Here is a 27152-nt window from a genome sequence, read left to right on the forward strand (position 1 = left end):
TTCCCACATCCCCTCCAGCATTTGTTATTTTATTTTTTATCATCTTTGCCAGTCTAATGTGTTTGAGGTGATGCTTGAGAGTTGTTTTAATTTGAATTTCTCTATTTATTAATGATGTACAATATTTTTTTAGATGACTGTTAATTTAAATTTCTTCCTCTGAAGACTGATTAGTAATATCCTTTGACTATTTATCAATTGAAGAATGCCTCTTATTGTAAATTTTACTCAGTTTCCTATATATTTTAACATTTGATGCAAAGAATTAAAGATTATCTGCTGCTTCAGGAGCTTTCAGCCTAGAGATAGTAAAGGGGTCAGACAAATGATCAGAAAGAGATTGCAGGGGCTCCTTTGCTAAAATATACCATTGATGATGAAATAATAACAACAATTTTTACAGAAAGATTCTCTGATAAAACTTTCATTTCTCAGATATATATTTATTGAGTATAGAATTGAATCAAATTTATAAAAATAAAAGCTATTTTTCAGTAGATAAATGGTCAAAGATATGAACAGGCAATTTTCAAAAGAAGAAATCTAAGTTCTCTATACTCACATGAGAAAATGATTTAAATTATTACTGATTAGACAACTTTGAGGTACTTATCATAACTTATATCATACTTATCAGAAAGGACAAATGCTAGAGGGAATGAATGAAAAATAGGTACATTAGTGAATTGTTGGTGGAGTAGTAAACTGGTCTAATCATTTTAGAAAGTAATTTGGAACTATGCTCAAAGTGTTATTAAACTGTGGCTTTTGGTGCATCAATACTACTATTAAGTCTGTACCTCAAAGAGATTGAGGAGAAAGGAAAAGGACCTATACGTACAAAAATGTTTATAGCAGCTCTTTATGTTGGGGCAAAGAATTGGGAATCAAGGGGATGCTCATCAATTGGGAACTGGCTGAATAAGTTCTGATGTATGATTGTGATGAAGTACTATTGTGCTATCAGAAATGACAAAGGGAATGGTTTCAGAAAAGCAGAGGAAGAGCTATATGAATTGATGGAAAGTGAAGTGAGAAGGACTGAGAGATCATTGTGCACAGTAACAGCAATGTTGTAATGATGATCAATTTGGCTATTCTGATCAATCCATTGAATCAAAAAAATTCCAAAGGACTCATGATGAAAAATGCTATCCACCTTCCAAGAGAGAGAATTGATGGTTTTTGAATGCAAATTGAAGTATAATTTTCTCACTTTCTTTATTTTGCTTACATTTAAAATATGGCTAATATGAAAATATGTTTTACATGATTTCACATGTATAACTGATTTATTTTATCAATGCATGTGAGAGGCATGGGGGGGAGAGAATTTGCAACTCAAAATTTAAAAATAAAAAGATGTTAAAAATAAATAAATAATAAAAATTTTAGAAAAATGTTTAAAATTTTAATAGATGTTAAAATCAACACAAAAAAAACCTCAGAAAATTGTATCAGAAACTTGACATTCTTGCTAAGAGAAAAGAAAATCGAAGGAAATACCTGTTTAAAGTGAAAGCTGATTTCCAAATGAAATCTATAATTTCTCTAAAGAGTGATTATAAATAAAGTCATCAAGAGGACATCAGCAGCTATCTAATTTCAACTGGGCCCTCAACTGATACAAAACAATACTTCTATTCCTCCCTAATTAATTCTCTATTCTACTCAGGCTGTTCAAAATCTTTTCCTCTTGCTTCAAGTCTTTCATGGCATCCACCCTTTTCTCTTAGTTGATGATATGACTTATACTTTAGCAAAAACTTGAAGGCATTATCACTTGTGCTTATTAACATTAGCTATGTATGCTCAATTTCAAGTTCCCTTTTCTCTTCCTCTCTTCATCTCTTATTTCCTTAATATCATTCTCCATTATTTCCTTCTTTATTCCAGTCTTTAGTAGAGATGGACTTTCTTCACACCAAAGACAATCTCTCTCTCCTCATGTATATTTCCCAACCCTAAAAATCCATACCTCTTTTCAATTCTCTTTCACTATCATGAAGACTATCATCCTCGTAGTTATTCAGGTTTTACAAGCTTGGTGCTGTCCTCAATCTTTACTCTCACTTACCCTACATATCCAATCTTTTGCCAGATCTTGTTGTTTTTTTTCCCCCTTGCCTCTACAACATTTTTCCCTCTATCTTCTCTCCATTCACATAGCTACCACTGTAGTTCAGACTCTTTGCTACCTTTTGGCCAGATGATTTTTCCTTTCCTCCCCTCCTTCTTTCCTTCCTCTTCTCTCCTTTCCTCCTCCCCCCTCTGTCCACATAGGGTATCATACTCTTATCTACATATGCTCTTAAAGCCTTTTTTTTTTTTTTTTTTTTTTTTTTTTTTTTTTTTTTTTTTTTTTTTAACCACTGAACCTTCCTAAAACATCTTGTGATTTACTGGCTAGATTTCTTTCTCAAGGATCAGATCATTGCTCTGATTCTCATTGATTGGCCAATAGGTCAATCCCTGATTGGTTATTGTTTGGGTCCTGATTGACTCAAGAGTGGTTGTAAATTGGAATTGTTTTATAAATATGCATGTATGCAAGACATCCTTGATGAAGATATGAGAAGACAGCTGGTAGACTTTTGGGGAAAAGCTTAATAAATTATTACTTTTATTTATATTTCTGACTTTTCAAAGTCAGAACAAGATAAAGTTCTCATTTTCTGAAAGTTCTTATGAGAACTTCATAAAATGCCCTTAAAATTAATACAAGGAAACAATTAGAATCAAATTGATACCTTTCCTTTAAACCCCAAAGTATAGATAATTTCTCTAGAACTTACACTACAGCAATATCTTTAACTCTGGGGTCCAACCTTAGGACAGAAAGTCTAAACAGATATAATTAAACCATTAGCACTGAGTCATACAGACAACAGGGTGGTGTCGTGAATAGAATGCAGGACTTGGAATCAGGAAGACTCAACTTCTTGAGTTCAAAACTAGCCTCAGATACTTGCTAGCTGTGTGACCTTGGGCAAATCACTCAACTCATTTGCCTCAGTTTCCTCATCTGTAAAATGAGCTGGAGAAGGAAATGGCAAACCTTTGCCAAGAAAACCCCAAACGAAGTCATGAAGAGTAGGACACAACTGAAATGACTGAATAACAATAAAGATCTTTAAGAGATCAACTGGCATTTATAGATGCTACTTAAGACCATCAGAAAAGATAGGATAGCAGCATACAGGCCCAAAGCATGTCTGGTTACCTGAAACATCAGTCACTGACTAGATTAAATCCAGCAGTCAGACATGGAATCTAAAGAACAAGATCAAACTCTGAACTGGTTCCGTTCTCCTTTTGCTCATTAGGAGGCCTCTCCATCATAAGAGGCAAACAGAGTTCTGGTCTTGCAGAAGAAGCTCATAGTGCTTTGGCCTTGTGCTTATTAGCATTAGCAAAGTATGCTCAGTTTGAAGTTTCCTGAACAATTTCCAAAGCAGGTTTCTTGAAATAAAGAAGGGAAATACCAATCTTGAAATTCTAATATTAATAAAACAACATGCCTATTCTGTGCAAAGAACTTCTATTTACAATGTTCTTTATATAAGGGGATTTTTTTATTTCTGAAGTTAACGCCTTGCCTTTTTGTCGCCTCTAGATAATAGGGTCTGTCTGAGGTCATTCTGATCTCTTACATTTTCCACTGAATTCAGGATGACATTTTATATGTGGATTTTTCTGTTGAAATTGATTCCACAAAGAAACCAGCCAACCTCCCTCCCAAATTTCTCAGTTTATGCTTTTAGGGAAAACCCCAAGTATTCTACTGTCATAAATCAGATCATAAAAATATCTTTCCATCTCAATTTTCTTTAGAAAGCTCTTGTGTTCTGAAATTTTTAGTTTAACACTTTGCTGTACTTGGGTAATGTAATAAGTTACCCTACCAAAAGGAGGATAAATATCAGGTAAGACACCTGGAAATAAACTGTTGTTATGAAAAAAAAAGTTCTTCCCATGACATTTTAAATCCTACTAAATACTCTTAAAAGGGCTTTCAAGAACTCTTGCTAAAAAATTAATATTGGTCTTAGCCAAATAGGGTAACTAGAGACCATCTTAGCTCAAAGTTTGATGAAACACGAAGTGCTTTATCATAGCTCCATGGGCTATGATCACTCAAGTTTATAGGAAGTAGCCAGTAAATAATGGAAGGGAAGAAAACATAAGCAGGAGGGGTAAAGGAAAAAAAATGTACCAGTGTCACTGTAGAAAAAGGATGCAGAAATTAGAAGTGCAATACACCAAATCTGTCAAAAAGGAGGAAGTAAAAATGGCATCTAAGAGTTTCAAGGGCCACAAAAATGTGAGGCCTGATCACGATCCTTCCTATAATCATGATCATGAAAAAGATGTTGCTGCTTTTAGTTCTTCTATGCAAACCTTAGGATGGGGAAAAGAATCCCCCCCCAACCCTCTGAAACATAAGTTTTGAATTCATTTATCCATCAAGGATTGTAGCAAGCAAAGCCTGATTCATCATGTCCCCATGTCACAGTCTAGAAGTGTCATAGGACAACTGATGTTTGCAGCTGAATGTGATCCATGAAGTTAGTACTCTGGTAATTGGGAACTCCCAAAGGCACTGAGAGACAATTTGGACAAATTAAGTATCTGTGCTGTGGCATATTTTGTAGTATTTATCTAGATCTTCCTGATAAAAATTTTCTCATGATCATAAAAAACAAGGAAAGGTGAATTGATTTGGTGATTTCTTGGCTGATGTGCTGTATCTTTAGTGGTAGGTAGATTTAACACTTAACACTATCCATTAGTAGCTTTGATACTTGGAACAGGAAGTCACATAGTTATGCATTTTTGAAAGGACCAGATTTTTATTACAACTACTAAAATTTGCCCCAATTGCTTCAATTTGCTTTTCTAAGTCCATGGCTCTAATTCCTGGAGACAAATATAGACTTCTCAGATAGGTTTGGTTTTTTTTTTTTGTTGTTGGTTTTTTTTTTGGTTTCAGACACTTACAGTACAAAAGACATTTCTACATGGCACCTGCACTGGCTTCTCCAACCATCTTCTTATCTCCAGTGCTCCTCCAACTGACAGGTTTTTATAGGTTTCCCTCCAGGAAACCAGTTATATTCTACAGCAAATCACATTTTTACAGTTGTGTAATTGATGGAGAGGTTTACCAAATCTGATTCCACTTCTTGATTACAAAATGTCATTTGGCCCATTAAAGCAAAATATGCCTCAGATTTTTTTGCTTTCAAAAGTTATCTTCTATGAGTATGTTAAGATTGTAAAAGATTCCATAATAGATAAAGTCTCTGTGATAACTAAGAGTCTCTTATACCTCAGAAGAAGTATAAACTCACTATGGTTTCTGGGTCTCTGTCATAGAAACTGTTCTAATGGAAGAGAGATCCCTATGCATTGCTTTGGAGATTGAAGACTTTCTGATGTTCCTTCATTAATAATATTGATTTATTTGTATTAAATGATGATGGGGAAGCAGGACAGGAAAGGAATAAGTATTTATATAGTGTCTATTACTTGCATGCTAAGCTCTTTTTAAAAATATAATTCATTTGGTTTTCACAACAACCCTATGAGGTAGGGACTATTTTTATCCCCATTTTATAGGTGAGGAACCTGCATCTGAGAAAGATGAAGTGATTTGCATAAGGTTATGCAGTTAAGTGTCTGAGACAGTATTTGAATTCAAATCTTCCTGATCTTGGGTCTAAAACTCCATTCACGGTGTCACTAACTGCCTCTAAGTGCCAGAGCAGTATGGGAACTCCTCAATGAATCTGCTGCAAAGATCCCAAGAGCTTGATTTCCATGTGTGAAATATTAAAATAATGAGAAAAGGGTCTCCGCTACATTCGGTATGGACAATCTTTAAGGATGGTTTAGTGAAGGATATAAAGAAAAACCACATAAGGTAGGAGCATTAGGGAGGTATCATTGGAACTGATGTTAATAACATCACAGATATGGCCAATGTCCTTCCAGCATTATTTAATGGCACTCCTATTTGTGTACTACGTTTTGGCCAATTGTTCACTACTCTCCTACAGCACTCTATATTTAAACGATTTATCGATTATGCTTATATTGAATTTCCTATGTCTCCATCTGCTGGAAATTATTCTTTTCCTACAAGATTCAACCTCAGTGACATCTTTTCAAAACATTCCTTGTTGCCATAGATGAAAATGTTCCCTCCAGAAAACCAGTTATTAAGCTGGCTTTCCAAAAGCAAATATACCTCTAGCACATTCTTAAGTTTAATTTGCATAATTAACCTTTTCTTCATTTTTTCTTAAGGCTAGACAATTAACAAAATAGCAAATCAAGCCCCGATTTGTAGCTTGCCAAATTCTGAGGTATAAATACTTACACTGAAAATTTAACAATCAAGTCTCAGGAACTGGCTTTATTTGATTCTGGCACACTTCTGTTTGTTATTCTCCTCACATTTTCCTACAGCACTTTTAAGTCTTTGCTTTTTATTGCATCTATTATTAAACATTTATGTTTGATACTTATGTTATATGTAATAATATATTATATATCACATTATATATTATTACATATTTATTTTATACAGAAACCACATGAAAGGAATCTCAAGAGTTAGGGACAAGAATCAAGACCCCGCTGGGTGAGAAGAGACAAAAACTATGAGAATCCCTTGAATCACAAGCCTTCTCCTCCATTGAGATGTAGGTTTTATACAACCTAGCATATATTATACATTTTCATTTATATTTGATTATAAGCTCCTTGAGATTGTATTAAAGAAAAATCTATGTGTCCCCAGTGTCTTGCACAGAGTAGATGCTTAATAAATGTTTATTCTTGAATTAAGTGTTTCTTGCCTCAAGGAGCTCTCAGATAAAAGGGAACATAAGATATAAGAAACTATGGTATAAACTAGAACATGAAAAGGGCATAAGACTCCAATGGGTAAATGGCCAAAAGCTAAAACAGACCATTTTTCAAAAAAGGAATTACAAATCTTTAATGACTATATGAAACATTGCCATAAATTGCTATAAATCTCTAATGATAAGGAAATTACAAATCAAAGCAACTCTGAATTATTTCTTATAACCAGAAAATTGGTAATGATGATAGAATAATCAATACTGGGTAGGCTATTGAAATATAGGCACATTAACACATTGTTGGTGTATATGTGAATTGAATTCCCAATTCTGGAAAGCCATTTGTGATTATGCTAAGAACATAGCTAATATATCCAAACTCAATGACCCAGAGATATCTCTGTTAGGAATATATTCCAAGGAGATCAAAGATAGAAATAAGGTCTTACGTACTCCAAAATATTTATAATAACACTTTTTGTAGTAGTAAAGAACTGGAAACAAGAATGCCCACCAAGTGGGGAATGGCTAAATAGATCATAATACATGAATATAATGGAATATTATTTCACTAAAAGAAAAGATAAAGAAGATTACAGAGGAGCATAGGAAAACATATGAATTGATGCAAAAATAAAGTAAAAAGAACCAGAAATACAATATACACAATAATTTTTAACAAGGTAAATGGAAAGAATAACAGTAACAAATAAAAGCTGAATTCTCTGTAATTATTATGACCAAAGTCAGGCTCCAAAGAAGGAATATAGCAATATAACTGTCTCTCTTCTTTGTAGATGCAAGGGAGCTTAATTAATTTGGGTAAACTACTTTCCCCCCCCTCTTTTGTTTATATTCTTTGTTATAAGTAATGACTTTGTGAGGGGAGTGTGTCAAGAAATGCAGATGGTGAAAAAAGTAAAAGATAATAAAATGAAAAAAAGGGAGGGGCATAAAGGAAATACAAAATAAATGGTATTAAAGGTATTGAGGAAGGAGAGTGTGCATCTAACCTAGGGATTGGAAAGTTAGGGGAATCAGGAAAGTTTTCATGGAAGAAGTTGCTCTTAAAGAATGAGATTTCAAGAGGGAGATGATGAAATAGGAATAAAGAGAGGACATTCCAGATTCATAAATGGAGATTGATTGAATACATAATTCTTTATGACTAGAGTATAATATTATGGGATATAGGAAATGATGAATATTAAAGAAATTGAACAAAATGGGAATATTTATAAGAACTGATATGGATGACTAATATAGAAATAAACTTAAAATTATAATATATAAAAAAACAAAAAATAAAATTATTATACATGTATAACCTATATCAGATTTCTTGCTGCCTTAATGAGAAATAAGTGAGGAAGGCACCCAAAAAAAATTGGAACTAAAAATCTTACAAAAATGAATGTTGAAAACTATCTTTTCATGTAATTGGAAAAATAAAATACTATTTAAGAGAATAAACAAATAAAAAGATGTAGGTGGGAAGATTTGCAGATTCATGTTGTCTAGGTTTTTCATAGCTCAAAAAGATAATAGAAAGGAGTTTTATTAGGGATGAAAATGCAGCATATAGTGGGCATGTGGACACATGGGAGACATGATGGGGGAAGAGATCAGCAGATGAAAAAAAACAATCCATAGTGAAGGTGGAGGGCCATTTCCATAGCAAACCTTCTCTTCCAAAGAGTGTATCATTTTACAATTCATTTTAGAAACTTTGGATGAAAAGTTGATCCATTTTATCTCGTACTTGGAGTAAAACTCCAAGCTAGATATAAATAAAATTGGGCTCAGCTGTGTTTGCATGAGTAGTTTTTATAATTCACAGTTATATGGCCTGTTCAGGAGGAATCCTTGGCTGCAGGGTTTTGGGGCCTCAGAAGTTGATGGTGAGAGCTGTGATCTGTGTATCTTGGTCTTGGGATCCTGTAGCATAGGCACTATTTTGTGGGAAGGTTTAAAGTTAGGGTAGATTTGGTTCTGACAAGAGTAGAAACTAAGAGGAAATTGTTGAGCATGTTAGGTTAGGTTGTGGTGGAGCCATAGCTGCTGGTGGGAAGATAATATTGGTTGGTCTGTTCTACAGATCTTCCAAAAATCTTCAAAAACATCAGTTCCTTTTGGTGGGAGGCCCCTAGCATGGTAGACTGGAGAGAGAGAGTTGAATTTGGAGCCAGATGACCTAGTCTGGACATTTATTAGTCACAACTTTGGATAAGTCATTTAATTCCCAGAGCATCTCCTCCCCCTTATTAAAATCAACCAATAAACATTTATGAAGTGCCTACTATGTGCTAGACACTGTCCTAAGTACTGAAGATAGAAAAAGAGGCAAAAATATGTTTGTAATGGCAAAGAATTGGAAATTGAGTGGATGCCCATCAATTGGGGAATAACTGAATAAGATATGGTATATGGATGTAGTGGAATATTATTTTATAAGAAATGATGAGCAGGCTGATTTCAGAATAGCCTGAAAAGACTTACATGAATGGATGTTGTATGAAGTGAGCAGAACCAGGAGAACATTGTACACAGCAAAAGCAAGATTATGTGATGATCAACTAGGATAGATTTAGCTCTTCTCAGCAATGTGGTGTCCAAGACAATTCCAACGGAATTGGAATGGAAAATGCTATCTGCATGAATTGTGGAGACTAAATGTGGATGAAAGCATACTATTTTCACCTTTTTTGGGGGGGAGTATTTTTATTTTTTGTGTTTTTTCCTTTTTGTTCTGATTTTTCTTTCACAATGTGACAAATATAGAAATATGCTTAAAGTGATTCTACATGTATAACCTTTATCAGATTGCTTGTTATCTTGTGGAGGGGGAAGGTAAAGGAGAGAGAAAAAAAATTGGAACTCAAAATCTTACAAAAATTAATGTTAAAACTGGCTTTACATTTAATTGGAAAGATAAAATATTATTAAGAAAAAAAAGAGGCAAAAGATGGTCCTTCTCCTCATGAAATTCATAGTATAATGGAGGAAATGATGTACTAACAAATAAATGCAAAGTAAATATATGTGTATATATATATATATATATATATATATATATATATATATACACAGAGAAAATAAATAAGAAACAATTAAAAGAAGGAAGGCCCTGGAATTTATAATAAAAATGAGAAGAGTTGGGAAATAATATTTGTACTTCCTATCTTGGGCCATTGTGAAGAAAATGCTTTGTAAAAGCAGGATGGGAAGATAAATTATTGTTGGGATGTCTTTATAATCCCAGCTATTGCGATTCATTCTTACAGGAATAAGCCAGGCCTTTGAAAAAGCTACTTAAATTCAGGCACCAGGAGACTCAGTAGGACAGATGATGGATGAATTTTAAATCTCCTATTGAGGATTTTAAAAGATACTTCATTATTTTTAAGACATTATTCAGATGCAAGAGGTAGTGTGGCATCTCTCAGAGCTGCATGTAATTCTCCATAAATTGCAATGAACTGCTGACCTACATTGGTGGAGGGAATTTCTTCATCCAGAATTTCCTTGTATCATTAAATCACAGATCTGGTCCCTTTCCCATAGAGTTATTATATTTATGATAATGAATGCATAAGTTTTTTTTCGGTATAGCAATCCACCAAAATGATTTTGGTATGCCATAGAGTTTTTAAAAATAAGTTACAAAGCTCTAGGGATAGTTCAAGGGCCTTGACGAGATCCTGAGACGATATAGAAACTGTACTAACCTTTTTAGGGGAATGTACCTTAGCATAGGACAGTGGGAGTGACAATAGACACAAGAGGGTCATTTTCAAATCCTTAGACATTCCATTTGAATAAGTTATTTTTACTTTTTTGAACCTCATTTTCTCTAGCTGTAAAATGAGAGGGTTGGATCAATTGGTCTCTGAGGTTCCTTCCTGTTCTAGATCTTTGATCCTATGAGAAAATGAGAAAGATGAAAGAAATGTGACTGATAGGTTGACCCATTTTAGTCTGGGTCAAACATTGCTCAGCTGTTGATTGAAATGACTTCTTGCTAGACTTGGCTGTTAATGCTACTGGCTCCATTAGACTCTTGTCTATCAGTCCTCAGTACTGCTTTGATGAATCTCCCAGTCTCTTCAACTACCTGCTGTACTATCATCTGTTACCCAAGATCATGAAAGAAAAATTATACAATAAAATGGAAGCATCAGTGGAAGCACCATTGGCTAGGCAAATGGAAGGGATTAGTTCCTCATCACCAAGTAACTCAAAGCGATTTTGTTTTTTTGGAAGTTGTCAGGAAAAAGAACGAGAAATCATTAACTTGAACCTTTTGTACATAAACTCAATTGTGGCTTAGCAATTCTTGAGTCGTCAGTTCTTCTATTTCTGAAGTCATTTAGAAGGCATCTCATCAATACATAGTACTAATCCTTTGTCTTCATGGCAGAAATTCACCTCCCCAAAATCACATGTTGGATTGTAGCTAGGCAGAATGATCATGTTTGTTCCAAAAATTGGACCCTTATAATCTGATATTCCTATTACATTTACATCATTCCAAATTGATTTTCAGAATAATTGAACCAATTCAAAATTTTGCTAACTTAACTGCATTAGTGTGCTTAATTTCTAAAAACTTCTCCAATATTGTCTTGCTTCAATATTTTATGATATTTTTTCATTTCTTTTTTTATTAATAATTTGGAGCATTTTTCCATATGGCTTTTGATCATTTAAAAAAAATTTGTTCATATGCTTTGCCTATTTTTTTGAGGAATGGTTCTGCATCTTATTTATATATTTCTATCAATTTCTTATATTTCTTTAGAAAGCATATTTTTATCAAAGAAGTTTGACATAGATTTTTCTGTACTCTTCTTATTTAATATTTCATTTTGCTAAAGTATTCATATCTTATATAATTGAAAAATATCTGTTATCTTCTATGATCTCTTGTATCGTTTGTTGTTTAAATAATCCTTCTAGTCTTCTCCAATTTGTTATGATGTTTCCTTTTAGATTGTTGAGTTTCCTTGGAACTTATTGTGATTGAATGAATAAAAAAGCATATAATAAGTGCTCGCTATATGCTAAGCACTGTGTTAAGCCTATTGATATACAATCTAGGCTTTCAAAGTCTTTTATAGGAGAAAACGACATACTAATGAATGATGGTCAAGGAAACAAGTTTGATTCACAATAGTCAAAAGAATGGTGATGTGATGTATAAGGTAGAAAACTGACATCCTTTTTTAGAAGTAATAGTAACTATTGGTATCTGGAGAAAGAGAGGGGGAAGTAGAAGTGTAGGGTGTGGGCAGTGAATTATATCTAGTACAGGGAGAAGGCAAGATGGCTTGTATAGATTTTTGGATCTAGTGTAGAAGTAAGACATGATCTGAGTTCTTGAGCAGGCTCAGGTTTAGCAGTGCTTGTGGGGGTAAGATGTTGTTATAAATTTATTTCCTGCTAAGTATCTTAATTTTTGTATTTATAGCCAAAAAGAAAGTCCTTTCACTAGTAATTTGAATTCTCAGATTTGCAAATACTAGGCTACTGAGTGTGTTTGCTTTTACATTTTGCTTCTTGAGTCTGTTCCAATGACTGCTTTATTAACCAAACAGTCTTAATAACTAGTTTTATAATATTATGAAATCTTCTCTTTATTCCTGCACTTTAATATGATGTCCCTTGAGGTGCTTGTCTTTTTTCTTTAAATATATTTTGTTTGTCAGGTTTTATAAAATAGTCCTTAGTACTTTGACCAATGTAGCCATTTGTAAACTAATTAGTATCATCCTTTCTAGTATTCTGGCACGATTTAGCCATGAGCAACTAATATTTTTTCAATTGTTTGCCTTCCTTTACTTCTATAAAAATTGCTTTGCAGATTGTATAAATCCTGAACATGTCTAACTAAGTTAACTCCCAGGAATTTCATGCAATCTGAATCAGTTCTGAATGGAATTTCTCTTTCTATCTTTTTCTCTTGGCCTTTATGATATACAGAAAGATTGATTTTTGTGGTTTCATTTTTGTATCCTCAAATTATTAATTGTCTTGGTACAGACAATTATTATTTGGAATTCTATAGATAAACCATTACATCATCTGCAAATAGAAATTTTATTTCCTTTTGGCCTATTCTTATGAATACTATTTCTTTTGGTGCCTCAATGCTATAGTTCACCATTCTAGCACTATATTAAGTAATAGTATAGTTTCTTCTGTTTCCAAGTAAAGAAGATGATCATCCTTTCTTTAGTTCTTATTTTATTAAGAAAGCTTCAAAAATTTGTTCAATGCAATTAATACTCACTCTGAGTTTTGCATAGATATTTTGGGTCATATTTGGCTTTTATTTCTGAACTTTCCATCTCCCTCCTAATTTCTTTGGTTTATGAAGCTCTAAGAGATTTCTATGAATGTAGATCTGTAGCTGTTCTGAAATTTTAAATCTTTTTCTTCCACTTAATAGTATTTTATTTTTTCTAATTAAATGTAAAATGGTTTTCAATGTTCACTTTTATAAGATTTTGAGTTCAAATTTTTTTCACCTTTCCTCTTTCCTCTTCCTGCTCCCCAAGACGGAAGCAATATAATATGTTATACATGTACAATCATAATAAATATATTTTCATATTAATCATATTGTGAAAGAAGAATAAGAACAAAAAGGAAAAACCATGAGAAAGAAAGAACAATCAAAAAATGAGAATAGCATGCTTCAATCTTCATTCAGATTCTATAGTGTTTCTCTGGATGTGGATACCATTTTCTATCCCTAGTCTTTTGGAATTTTCTTAGACATTGTATTTCTGAGAAGAGCTAAGTCTATCAAAGTTGATTATTGTACAATGTTGCTATTAATATTTTCCTGGTTCTGCTCACTTTACTCAGCATAAGTTCATAAATAATCTTTCCAGGATTTTCTGAAATCTGCCTGCTCTTCATTTCTTATAGCACAATAGTACACCACAGTTTGTTCAGTCACTCCCCAATTGATGGACATTCCCTCAATTTCTAATTTTTTTTTCCACCACAAAAAAGGGTTGCTTCAAATAATTTTACACATGTAGATCTTTCCCCCTGTTTATGATCTCTTTGAGATATAGACCTAGCAGTAGGATTGCTCTCCAGAATAGTTGAATCAGCTCACAATTCCATCAACAATACATTAATGTCTCAATTATCCCATATCACCTATAACATTTGTCATTTTACTTTAATGCCATATTTGGGGATAATACCTTAGAGTTGTTTTAATTTTTTCTTATCAGTAGTAATTTAGAGCTTTTTTCATATGACTAAAGATGCTTTAATTTGTTTTTTGGGAAAGTGCTTATTCATATCTTTTGGCCATTTATCAATTGAGGAATGATTCTCATTTTAATGGTCCTCATTTTAGACCTGAGATTCTTATCAGAAATCCTGGCAGTAAAAATTGTTTTCATGTTTTCTGCTTCCTTTCTAATCTTAGCTGCATTGGCTTTGCTTGTGCAAAACCATTTTAATTTAATGTAATCAAAATTATTTGTTTGCAATTTAACATCTTAGAGAATTCTTAAAGCAGCTGAGAGCTTACATGTCTTGCCCCAAATGACATGGTCAGGAGACAGCTGAGAAAGACTTGAACCCATGTTTTCTTAATTCAAAGGCCAATTTTCTATCCACTATGATATGATGCTTTGCTAAGCTGTTTTATTTTGATGGTTTTCAGTTATAAATCATTACTGTAGTTTGTCAAAAGTATTTTCTAATCTATTGATAATTGTAATTTTTAATTATTGTTATTAATAATAATTATATATGTTATTTTAAAATATTTCTTCTACCTTTTATTTTATTTTTACTTTGAAAGTTAATTTATGGCTTGCTGAATTTCTTTTTCTGAGACAGAGCTGTTTGATTCTCTATTTCTTTTGATGTTAATTTGGATAGTTCATATATTTTAAACAACAATTATCAAGGGGCAGCTAGGTGGCTCAGTGGATAGAGCACCACCCCTGAAGTCAGGAGGACCTGAGTTCACTTTAACACATCTTAGCTGTGTGACCCAGGGCAATTCACTTACCCCCAACTGCCTTAACACTAAATAAATATCAATCCATTTACTTAACGATTTTTCTTTTTTGCATACAACTAAATATATTAATTTTGGATAATTTTCTTTAAGTGCTCTCTATTTCTTGTGATTTTCTCCTTCTAATTTTTGATTTTGGTTTTCCTCTCCCCTTTTAAAAATTTAAGTCAGTTAGTGGTTTGTTTATTTTATTGGCCTTTAAAGCTCATAATTTATTTTTTTCTTATCTCGATTGTATTTTTGTTTATAATTTTGTCTACCCCTTCTTTAATTTTTCATTTCTAGTTTTGTGCTTGTTTGGGGACTATAAATTTGTGAATTTTCTAGTTTCCTTAGTTTGATTTACTGTATTAGTTTTTATTAGTGTTAATTTCCCTTTATGAATCTTTTCAGCTGTATTCCATATATTTTGGCATATTGTCTTATTTGCTTTAAGTAGTTTTTATTGATTTTTTGATCTACTCATTCTTTAAGATTACACTATTTTGTCTTTATTTACCTCAAAATCCTTTTTTCTTATTTTATTTGTCCATTTTGATGTATTTTGATACACAAAGACTAATATTTTTGCCATTCTGAAAAAAATTATGTTATTTATGTCTTTGTACATGGTTATTTTTTATAATGGTCTTATACACTACTACAAAGTGGCTATACTTCTTAAAAATCTCATTTGGTAATTACAAAAGTTCTACCATGTTTAATTTTTCTAATGTGGTTCATATTCTTAAATTATTTTTAGAAATTTTTCTTCTAGACTTATTAAAATGTGAAGGTAGTGTATTGAAGTCCCCTGAAATGATTATCTTGCTACCTGGGTCTTCCTACAGTTTAGTTAGCTTTTTCTTTAAGTACGTAGGTATATACAATTTCTTGCATATATCTATAATATTTACATTTTTTCATTATCTATGGTACCTGAAATAATCATATTGAGTCCATCTTTTTAAAACTGATGCTACTTACAATTAATTGATTTTGTATAAGTTATGATTCTTTATATTTGAACTTAATTCAGAAATGCAGCTGTCTTGTAATGAATTAAGTTTAGAAATCCAGGTATTTTGTTAATCACTCTTCTATTCTTTTGTCAAGTGAATCTGTTACCCTTGAAGGAGGCAGATGGGCACCAGGGAGTTAAGTCTAATATCTTTATACCATCAGGCTATTTTTCTAGTCTAGTTTGTTGTCTGAAGAAGTCTGGTTACTATCTCTGTTCTTATAGATGAAAGAGGACTGGAACAATGATCATTTCTTAGTCACAGGAGAGAATGAGTGGGTTGCTGCTAGCCTTGTTCTCAATTTCCATCCAATCATATTTTCTCCCAACTATGATGCTAGCCTTCTTATTTTCTGTATTCTCTAAAAATCATAAAAGAAAACTATCACTCTCATTTGAATTCATAGCTTGGTTGGAGAAGCTGAGATTATATTTATTAGTAAAGTCAAGCTTTGTAATTAACTGATTATGCTTGGAACTTTGTGCTTTAATTTACTTATTTTACCCATCAACATATCTTTAAGAATAGTGTACTTTTTCTTCTTTGCTCTCTTAAACATCTCTATTTTTTAACATTGTTTTATCTGAGATCAGGATTGCCACTCCATAATTTTTTTATTGGCCAACTCCAATTCCTCATTTTAACACCATATGAATCTTCATGTTTTAAATGTGTTTCTTGTAAACAACACATTGTTGGATTTTGTTTCCTAATCCATTCTGTCACCCACCTCCATTTTAGAAGTGGGTTCATCCCATTCTTCTTCACAATTATGATTATATTTTTGCCCAAGTTATTCAATCTTGTTATACTATTTCTTCTGTTGTTTCCACTCTTACTATCTTTAAAGGAGAGAGAGAAAAAAAGAATAAAATCAACATCAGGTACATGTATTTTATATTGCTTGGAACAATCCAATCTTAGTTTTCTCCCTCAAACCTCTTCCAGCCCAGACTTGAAATCCATATATCTCCTCCCTTTTTCTTTTTGTAATTTATCCTTTGGGAGGACTAATCTTTATTTCCTCTTTAAACGTTCTTATCTATCTTAATTCAGCCCCCTGTTTAGTTCACACTATTTCTACTACAATCCTCTCTTGCCTAGCCCATATAAGATACGATTCCTAAGATTCTCACTCTCTTCATCTCATTTCTGTGTTTGAATAATATTTTCTTGTGAGATTCCAATTATAATAGTAAGTTTCTTTTTTCTCCTCCCTCCTTCTTTTCTTCTTCCTTTCTTTTTTTAAATTTCAATTTCATAATTTGGCTTTTCCCCTCTTATTGAACCTTAGAGATGGTTTTCATTCTTCTTTTGGTTCCCCAAATTTTATTACCTTTTTAAAATTTGTTTCTGGAATTTGCCAGAGGTCTAATTTTTTTTTTTTTAAGTTTGAAAGTAACTAATTTTTAAAGGGCCTGAAAGTAATTAGTTCTTTTGAAAGTATTTTTTTCTTGCCTTATAGAGATAAATAACTATCCTATAGAGATATAGGATAAACAACGCTTGGTTACAAGCACTTTTACTTTTGATATATCATATTCCAACTTTGTTTCTTTTGTTGTTAATATGAAGCCATACATACATATACACACAATATATATTCCCAATGGACTTCCTTTCCTCAAATTTCTTCCTTCTCCAGACCATCCTATACTCAGATATCAAACTGATTTTCCTGACAGTTTAACCATGTTAATCCCTTATTCAATAAACTCCAGTGGCTCCCTATAACTTCTAGGATCAAAGATTTAAACCCTCTGTAGCCTGGCTCAGTCCTACTTTTCCAATCTTTTCCAACCTTGTTGCGGTTGTGACTGAGTCCTTTCTGTTGTCCGATTCTTTGTGGCCCCATTTAGGATTTTTTTTGGCAAAGATACTGGAGATTTTTGTTTTTTCCCCCCATTTCCTTATCAAACTGTGAGGGATAGAAAATCCTATCCAAAAATGATTACTCAGAGACCTCTCAAAGTAAAAAGCAGAAAAGTTGTTTATTTAATTAATTCTCATGAGAATGAGCAATTCCACCGCGAGGAGGGAAAGAGAGAGAGTTCACGGTAGAAGGGCTAAAGAAAGGGATAAGGTATACAGTTTTTATAGGTTTTGGATACAAAGGATTACATCATGAGTTGGAGAATATTAAGAGATAGGTGCTCCCCCCCCCTTAATTGGATGTTATTCGTGCCAAAAACAGCAGATTCCTAGTTCCGGGAGGCAACTAATTGGCCAGATGTTGGTAACTTGAACAGTGATAAATGTCATCATTCGAGGTTAAATACATATGTCTAAAATCTAAGTACATGTTGGTTACCACTCAACATACTCACACAGGTCACAGAGACCTAGAGAAACTAAAATACAGGAGAGGAAATTAAATGTCCTTAGAAGTTCAGCTGCTGGAAGTTCTTCACCTTATCTTTACTACACGCAGCTGCTGGAAGTTCTTCAACTACACACACACACACACACACACACACACACACACACACAGCTCCTTTTACAGATGAGGAACTGAGGCAAGGTGATTTGTCAAGTCACACAGCAGATAAGTATCTGAAGTCACATTTGAACTCAGGGGGATGGCGTTTCTGGCTTCACGTCCCACACTGTGAGCTATGGTGCCCCTCTTACACCTTACAACCTCTATTTCTATCCAATGACTCTGGACTCCTTGCTTAATGTTCCTTTTCCAAAACTCTCCATCTCTCGGCATTTTTAGTGACCATCCTCCTACCTAGCACTCTCTCCCTCTTTCCTCCTTTGCCTTCTGGCTTCCTTAAAGTCATGGCTAAAAATCTCATCTTCTGCAAGGCTATCTCCTTTTCCTGATCTCCCGTAAAGTGAGTACTTTCCGTTTGTTGGTCAGCTCCCGTTTATTTAGTATCCATCTCGTTTGTACACAGATATTTATTTGCACCTTGTCTCCCCCAGGTAGAACGTGAATTCCTTCAGAACTGGGACTAGATTGTTGTCTAGTAGATTCCTTTATATCTCCAGCATTTAGCACAGTACCTAGCACATAGTAGACTCTTAATAAATGCTTGTTGACTAACTGTCCAGAATCAATGACTAGGATGGATCTTGTCTCGGGCCACAGGAGCAGGAGACCTGTAAAAAAAAAAATAAATAACCTCTACTATTTCCTATGGGAATACCTCATGGGTGTTTTTTTTTTCTTTCTTTCCATATTTAGCTTTTATTTGTTTGTTTCTTTACTACATTTCTCGGTGGAGGAGTGAGGAGGGCAATTTTCTCTGATTGTCCCTCCTGTCTGGAATAGTCTTTCTTGTCTGCTCAGACTACTAACTTCTCTGATTTCTTTAAATCCCACCTAAAATTCCATCTTTTCCCCAAAGCCTCCCTCAATCCCTCTTAATTTCAGTGTCTTTCCTTGCTTAACTATTTCCTATTTATCCAGCAAATAGCTTTCCCCCACATATTTATTTTATTATTGTCCCCTTCATTTGATTTTAAGCTCCTTGAGGGCAAGGACTGCCCTTATCTCTTTGTATTCCTAATACTTAGCATAGTGTTTGGCAAATAGTATGTGCTTAATAAATGTTTTTGATTGACTGAAGGCCCTTTATCTTCCTTAAGCTAGTTAATACTCTGTGCTAAACTGTCACATGTCTAGGCCAGTTTACTGCCCCTGGGACTCTGTTTATTTATGGTATGTTTCACTTTCTTTTGAGATTGCAGGCTATTATCTGTTCAGGGGACTTTCAGAAGCAATTAACACATTGGTGCATACCCTAAGGCAAATATAGATACCACTCCAGAAGTAGAAATCCAATTACCTAATTAGATCTAATTATCCACTTTATTTCTCCTTGCAGGAAATCTTCCCCTAATTCATAGGATTATAGATTTAAAGTTAGAAAGGTCTTAAATTTACCAGAATTTACTTAGTTCATGTGACATTTTTTTTTTTTTTGCCAAAAAAAAAATTATTTTATGGAGAATTCACACAGGGCAAATGCTCACAAGGGGGTCAGAAAAAGGCGGTACAAGGACACTTTCAAGTCCCTTTTAAAAACTTTAGAATTGATTGTAAGACATGGCAGATAATGGCACAGGACCATGCAGCATGATGTATGACAGCAGAATTGAATTAGCTCAGAAGAAACACAAAATGCACAGTGTTAGAGAAGCCCCCCTAAATGTTCATATGGACTATTTATGTCCGACCTGTGCCAGAGCTTCCTGAACTTGTATTGGTCTGATCAGCCACAGTCGGACACACTGGAATTCCACTCTAACATAGTGATGTCATTTGGGTCTCCTCCCAGAAAAATGGATAATAATCAGATCAAGTCATAGATGAGGAAGCTAAGGTCAAAGAAAAGAACTGATGCTGATCTTGGATTAAGTGAGTAGAAGTAGGATTTGAATATGTAACTGCTGAGTCCAAATCCAGTCCTCTGTCTGCTAGATTACTGGCCACTTAGTTTGGCACAGAGTAGGCGCTTAATCAATATTTGCTATGGTCAATCGAATTGAAATCAGATTCAGTTATTTGTAACCAGGTTTACTAGTCCTCGAGAAAGATGAAAATCTCTGACAGGCAGAAAAGGAAAGATGATCAGAGGAAGAGGCAGGGAGTGACCACATGAGGAAAGATGGTAAACATGGGGTCTCTTCAGCCTCCAGAGGCAAAAAACTGAGGGACAATCTGTGCACTTGTGTGAATGGGATAAGGGAATGTAGTTTCATCAGATAGTAAAAGAGGAGGATGTGGAAACTTTTGAAACTTGATTGAGACAAGTATAAGATTTTATACCATCCAGAGAGAGCTGGCCAAACTAACACTGTTGCTGTCTTTGGAAATGATCATCCTATTGTTTCACTTGCCATCTCTGTAACCCAGTCACTTCTCAGATCCAAACACCATTGTTTGGCCATCATTTCCTTGTATGTGGCAGCTGGGTTCCATAGTAGATAGAGGGCTGGACATGGAGTCAGTAAGAATTGAAACTGAATTCAAATTCTGCTTCAAACACTAGCTGTAGGATCCTGGGCAAGTTTTTTATTTTTTATTTTTATTTTTTGCCTTTTATCTCTTTCAACTTCTGTTTTTTCACCCATAAAATGTGGATAATAATAGCACAAAGTTGTTGTGAAGATTGAATGAGAAAATAGCTGTAAAGCTCTTTGCAAACCTGAAGTCTCTATTAAAAAGACAGAATGTAAGCTCCTTGAGAGCAGGGATTATTTGATTTTTGGTTTTGCATGGCCAAATACAATTTGTTGTTCAGTCATGTACAACTCTTTATGACCTCATTTGGGGCTATATTATCTTGGCAAAGATACTGGAGTAATTTGCCATTTCCTTCTCCAGCTCATTTTACGGCTGAGAAAACTGAGGCAAATCAGGGTCAAAAAGTAACTAACAAGTGTCTGAGACTGAATTTGAACTCAAGAAGAATCCTCCTAACTTCAGAACTGACATTATATCTGCTGCCTTAAGCATTCATTCAAATATGGGTCAGTTTAGATGCTTTCTAAAGATCTTACAGTGAGAGGTGTAAGGACCCTCAAACTGAGGGTTGCTGTGGACTTGTTTAACCATGACATCTGCAAGAATACAAAATTATTCTGGAAGCTCCTAATGAGATGTTACTCCAAAGAAAGTGTAACAAAGCAGACATGTGCAAAGAGAGCATTTTAGGAATTTGCAGCCACAAGTCCAAGAAGCAAAGCCAGCCCAAGATGACACCTCTCCATATGTTTGCTGAAAAGAAAGAATATAGTGGGGGTGGGGTTTCACCAAACACTGTTTGAGGGTAAACAAACTTTAAAGATTTTTTAAAAATTTAAAAAATATAAAAAGAGATTTGAAAAACTCTTTTCTCCCTCCTGCCTAAGCAGGCTCTGTAGTTTAATCTTCTAGGACAAGCTGAAGATTTCTGAAGAGAAACTGTTAAGCTGCTTTGCTCTCCAAAGCTGGGCTGTTGACTTCATTTTTTGCTTGCTCCATACAGTGTTGCTAGATTTGTATTTCATTTGAAGAGCCCAGGAAATCTGACATTCCTGACAGTCAACCTGTTCTCCTAGGTGATATTCTGGACTTCTAGTCATAGGGAAGGACAGCAATAACAACAGTCTCTATTTTTATAGCCCACTAACGTGCCCACTATGAGTTGTTAAGTAGTACTTGTATTATTCTCATTTTACAGGGGAAGAAACTGGCCCAAAGATGAAATTTCTCCATTGGGCTTGTGTTAGTGCTGGAATTTGAATCCAAGGCTTCTGACTAGAAGCATGTAAAGGGCACTAGCTATGGACTCAGAAGACTGAGTCTAATTGCCACTTCTGATGGTACTGTTGTGTGATGTTGAGTGAGTCCTTTCTCCTACTTGGTCTCTGTAAAAAAAAGGGTTTTAGACTAGATAGTTTCTGAGGCCTAAGGTCTAAATCTGTGATCTTATCAATAATCAACATTATTTTTCACAATATCATGGTGATTCTTTCCAAGAAAGCTCCTAAGAGATCCTCCCCATCCAAAATGAAAGCTTCAATACCACTGTCTCCACCTTCTCAAAGGGCTCTACCTATGTGAGAAGCTTTGGCATGAAGCAGCGGGGAAGGGAGATCTCCAGCAGCTGATGAATGGTGTCTGCCATTTTCAGTTAGATGCTGAAGACCAAACCACCCACCCTGGCTAATGAGCAATGTTTAAAAGCCTGCTTTCAAGTTTAATTTTGTTCTGCGTTTCCTTTTTTGCTTTTATGTTGCAGACATCATGAACTCTTAGCTATTCATCTCACACTACCCTTCATTGCCTCTATATTTCCCACCTGCCCAGAATATGGTTCCTGTCAAAATCCCTACAGTTCTAGCTCAGCATCTACCTCTTCTAGGAAGCTTTCCCTGGCTCCTGTTTTCCTTTTTCTCTTGAAAGTATTCTGTCCTTCCTCAAATTTTCCTAGAATAACAGTTTCCTTTTTTTTTTTTTTTTTTTTTTTTTTTTTTTTTTTTTGTATTATGCTTGTGACAATAGTGTATAGCTTGCATTTCTACTTGGTGGCTGTCATGGGTGCAGTAATTGCCAACCTTGGTCATGTTCTGCCTTCTTTAAACCTCCAGGAAGTCAGAGTGTCACTTTACGATTGATTAACAAGCAAGACAGTGTAAGACTCAATTTGCCCAAAAAGTTATGGTATATACAAGTCACAAATCCAGGGACCCTTGAGGTCTCTCTGACACATGTAAAGAAGATTTTCTCTATGCCTATGCTCTAGTTACCCACCCCAGAAAGCTATATGATTTCAACAGAAAGATGAAAAACATTTGCTGATTGGATTCGCAATTATCTTCTAAGTATTAATATTAATATTTTTCAGGGTCATAAAAATAGAAATATCTATAGATATAGAACCCATATCTCCACAGCTGGAGACTTTCCTAGCTCAATTCCAACCCTCCATATTTATATTACACAATTAATTTTCTGTGGCTACATAATTTAATAGCCAATTTAATAGCATAATTTTTGCCCCATAATTTCTTACAATCTCATCCCACAACTATCTTCCAGTTTTCCTTCTTAGGTTCCAGAAGGACACATTTGAAGTGCTTGCTTTTCTCCCAGGTCACGGGGAAGATGGAAGGAAAGGATTGCCCATCTGGGCTACACCTGAGATCGACTCTGCAAGCATAGAGAGAAACTATGAAAAGTGCTGGACTCTATCTCCTGGCCTTCTCACCAGTCCTGAATTGAGAGCAGAGAGCAATAGAGAAGTTGAATTCACGTGGCAGTCTCCATTTGGTAGCTCTGGCTCCCAGGCCCATCTTAGCTGCCCCATTGTGGATCCTGGGGTAGAGGATGGAAGCAGCAATAAGTGGTAGCTTTTGCCAGTATAGTCCTTCTGGGAGTTCTTGGTTTAAGGTGGCCAGAGATAGCTCATCGAGAGTCTCTCACCAGAAAGTGACTGGATGTGGTAGGACATTGTTCCTGGCATTGGGGAGGCAAAGGCTGGCGGGAGTTTGAGAGTTCTGAGCTGTTGGCTGACTGGACTGGGTCCAGCACCAGTCTGGTGAAGTCCTGGCCTTGGTGGTGGCCACTGGGCTGCCTTGCCCAAGTTAGAGATAGAACAGATCAAAACTCACACACTGATCATCAATGGGACTGGATTTGAGAGTGGTCATTGCACTTTCAGCCTGGGTATGATAGGGAGACTGAGTATAAAAAACCCTTTCCAGCTGTAGATCTGCTATCCTATGAAAGTGGAACTTCGTATTCTGCTGTGCTCGTTCCCTTCATCTTTTCATCAAAACCAACCCAATTTCCCCCACCCCACCTCCACCTTACCAACATCTTTCTTGAAAATTATGATAACTGTTCCTAGACACCAGGGAAAAGCTGATATTTCCCCCTGGTTAATTTTCTTTCATTATGAAATTTAGGGCAGGTATTATTGGTCTTGGTGTACATCACAGAGATGTTTTTGAAAATTTTGGGGCTGAATTTAAGTGGCTTTGAGCTACATTACTTAACTGTCACTGGGGCTCAGTTTCCTCATCTGTAAATTGAGAGGGCTAGGGAAAAAATTGCTTCTGAGGCTCCTTCCGATTCATATTATTAACTATGTGAACTCGGCTCACAAAGGAGATTATTTATATTTCATAGTAATCATATGATTAGGGAGATTGCATGAAGAAAGTGGGCAATAGAGACATTGGTAAGTCATGGATTGGAAGAAAAGACATGGCTACACATCAGTTCATATAAAAAACTGGGAAATTTAGTGGAGTATAAATATATTATGAACCAACAGGATGACAGTGGTGGTGAAAGGAAGCTAACATGACCTGAGACATAGTTATGAAAGGAGAAAGATGATGGTCTCATTGTGTACAACATTGGCCAGCCCCCATAGCACCATAGACCTGGAGTTGGAAAGGATCTAGAGGCTGTCCAGTCCAACATCTTAATTTTATAAATAAGGAAATTGAAATTCAGAAAGATTAAGTGACTTGATTAAGATGTCCATTCATTATCTCCCTTCTTCTTCTTCTTCTTCTTCTTCTTCTTCTTCTTCTTCTTCTTCTTCTTCTTCTTCTTCTTCTTCTTCTTCTTCTTCTTCTTCTTCTTCTTCTTCTTCTTCTTCTTCTTCTTCTTCTTCCCCCCTCTTCCTCCCTCTCCTTCTCTCCTCTCTCTGTCTCTCTTTTTCTCTGTGTGTGTTTCTGTGTCTGTTTGTCTCTGTCTCCCTCTTTCCGTGTCTGTCTGTCTGTCTGTCTGTCTCAGTCTTTCTCTGTCTTTCTGGCTCTGTCTTTGTCTCTCTTCATCCTGCTCTCAACCTCCTACTCTGTAGTCTATTGAGAAATGCTATTGTTTCTACTTTTGTAGCATCTCTTGGACACATTTAGCTATTCTCCACTGCCATTGCCACTACCCTGCTACAGGTACTCATCACCTCGTGCCTAGACTATTGCAATATCCTTCTGATTGTGCTCCCTGTCTCAAGTCTCTCCCCATTCCAGTCCATCTTCCAGTCATCTGTCAAACTGATCTTGCTAAAATGCAAGTTTGTCCATGTTCCATCCTCCCAACCTCCCCATTCAATTAACTCCACTGGCTCCTTATTTTCTCTAGGATCAAATATAAAATCCGCTGTTTGGCTTTTAAAGCCCTTCATAATTTGCTCTCTCCTCCTGCATTTCTAGTCTTATACCTTATCACCCTTCTCCCCCTCCATTCTCACTCTCATTCATACACTTGCCAATCAAGTGACACTATCCCTTGCTATTTCTTACACAGAGAACCCCATCTCCCAACCTCATTCATTTACATTGATTTCTCCTGTGCCTGAAATTCTCTCCCTGTCTTCCTTCATGTCCCTGCTAAAATCCACTGTCTACAACAATCCTTTTCCCATCACCCTCAATACTCATGCCTTGTTTGATTGATTATCTGTGACTTGTGTATGTCTTGTTTGCATGACATTATGTGCATTGTCCATTACACTGTGAGCTCCTTGAGAGCAGAAGCTTATCTTTTCCTCTGTGTTCCCAGTGCTTAGGACATAATAAATGGACACTGATTGATTTGTTGTTGACTTGATTAGGGTGATATAGCTATGTGTCAGAGGTGGGATTTGAAATCAAGTCTTCTGATCCTGGAGCAATTTTTTTTTTCTTTCATCATATGGACACTGCACACCTATTGTATACCTATTGCATATGAACATCATATTTTGTAAGGGACAAGGTAGGTAATCAGAATAGGGAGGAGAATAGAAAACAACTATTATTACTGGTTGGAGGAAGTGGGCAGATGATTTTGAGGTGGAAGATGGGCAAGATTTCTCTCTTCAAATCATAGAACTGATGGTGATGAGTAAGAAGGCTTAGAGTGCTGCAGTCCTGGGGAACAGGGATGGTCTCTGCTACTCAGGATCCCTGTCTGGACTCACACTCCGATGGGGATCAGTCCTAGGGGAGCTTCTCCTTGCAAGAGATGGGTCAGACTCTTTGTACTTTCTTGTTCTTCAAGCACCTACTCTGGAGTTGCTAAAGTCTCCCCAAAAGGAGAAAGGTACTTAATAGGAGATATAGGTCAGCTATTATTTCTTCAGCATAAAAGAAATGCTCAAAACACAAAAGACTCATAAGTGTGCATTGACAAAGACTTTAAAACATGATGAAGTCACTCATAACTCCTTTGATAACTTTCCCAGGAGGAGGATACTTAAAACATGAATGCTTGAGGCATTTTGTAGGACTGCTGAACAGACATTTCACACTCACCTTGGCTCCACACTAACTGAACAACTTCTTCAAGGTCAAGCCTTGCCAGGCCATAGGCTCTACTCCTCTTGGTGGCTACCTTATTTATGAAGGTTGTTTTAGTTGCAGGAAACTCCTCCTCTAGTTTGTCAGCTTTAGCTGAAGGATCTAGGAGAACCTGATTTTTTAAACTCACCAGGTTGCTTCCAAGTATGGAAATGTCCATCTTAGGATCACTTAGGTGATCCTAAAGAAAAGAAATGCAAAGCAGAAGAGGCAGTCAGGGCTTTGAGATCCTGACTGATTCACCTGGACAAATGCATTCCAATCTCTAATACCCCTTCCTTTCCTTTGTTCCCCCCTGAGGCAACTGGGGGGTTAAGTGACTTGCCCAGGGTCACTTAGAAGTGTTAAGTGTCTGAGGGCAGATTTGAATTCAGGTCCTCCTGACTTCAGGGATGCTGCTCTATCCACTGCATCACCCAGCTGCCC

General features: G+C 35.4%; 1 pseudogene; it reads right to left on the bottom strand.

The window, feature by feature from the left end:
• Positions 1 to 4459: 4459 nt before the first annotated feature.
• Positions 4460 to 26886, bottom strand: LOC105750793 (annotated as a pseudogene).
• Between the last annotated feature and the right edge of the window lie 266 nt (positions 26887 to 27152).

The sequence above is a fragment of the Sarcophilus harrisii genome, chromosome 2 (assembly GCF_902635505.1).
Source record: "Sarcophilus harrisii chromosome 2, mSarHar1.11, whole genome shotgun sequence".
NCBI lineage: Eukaryota > Metazoa > Chordata > Mammalia > Dasyuromorphia > Dasyuridae > Sarcophilus > Sarcophilus harrisii.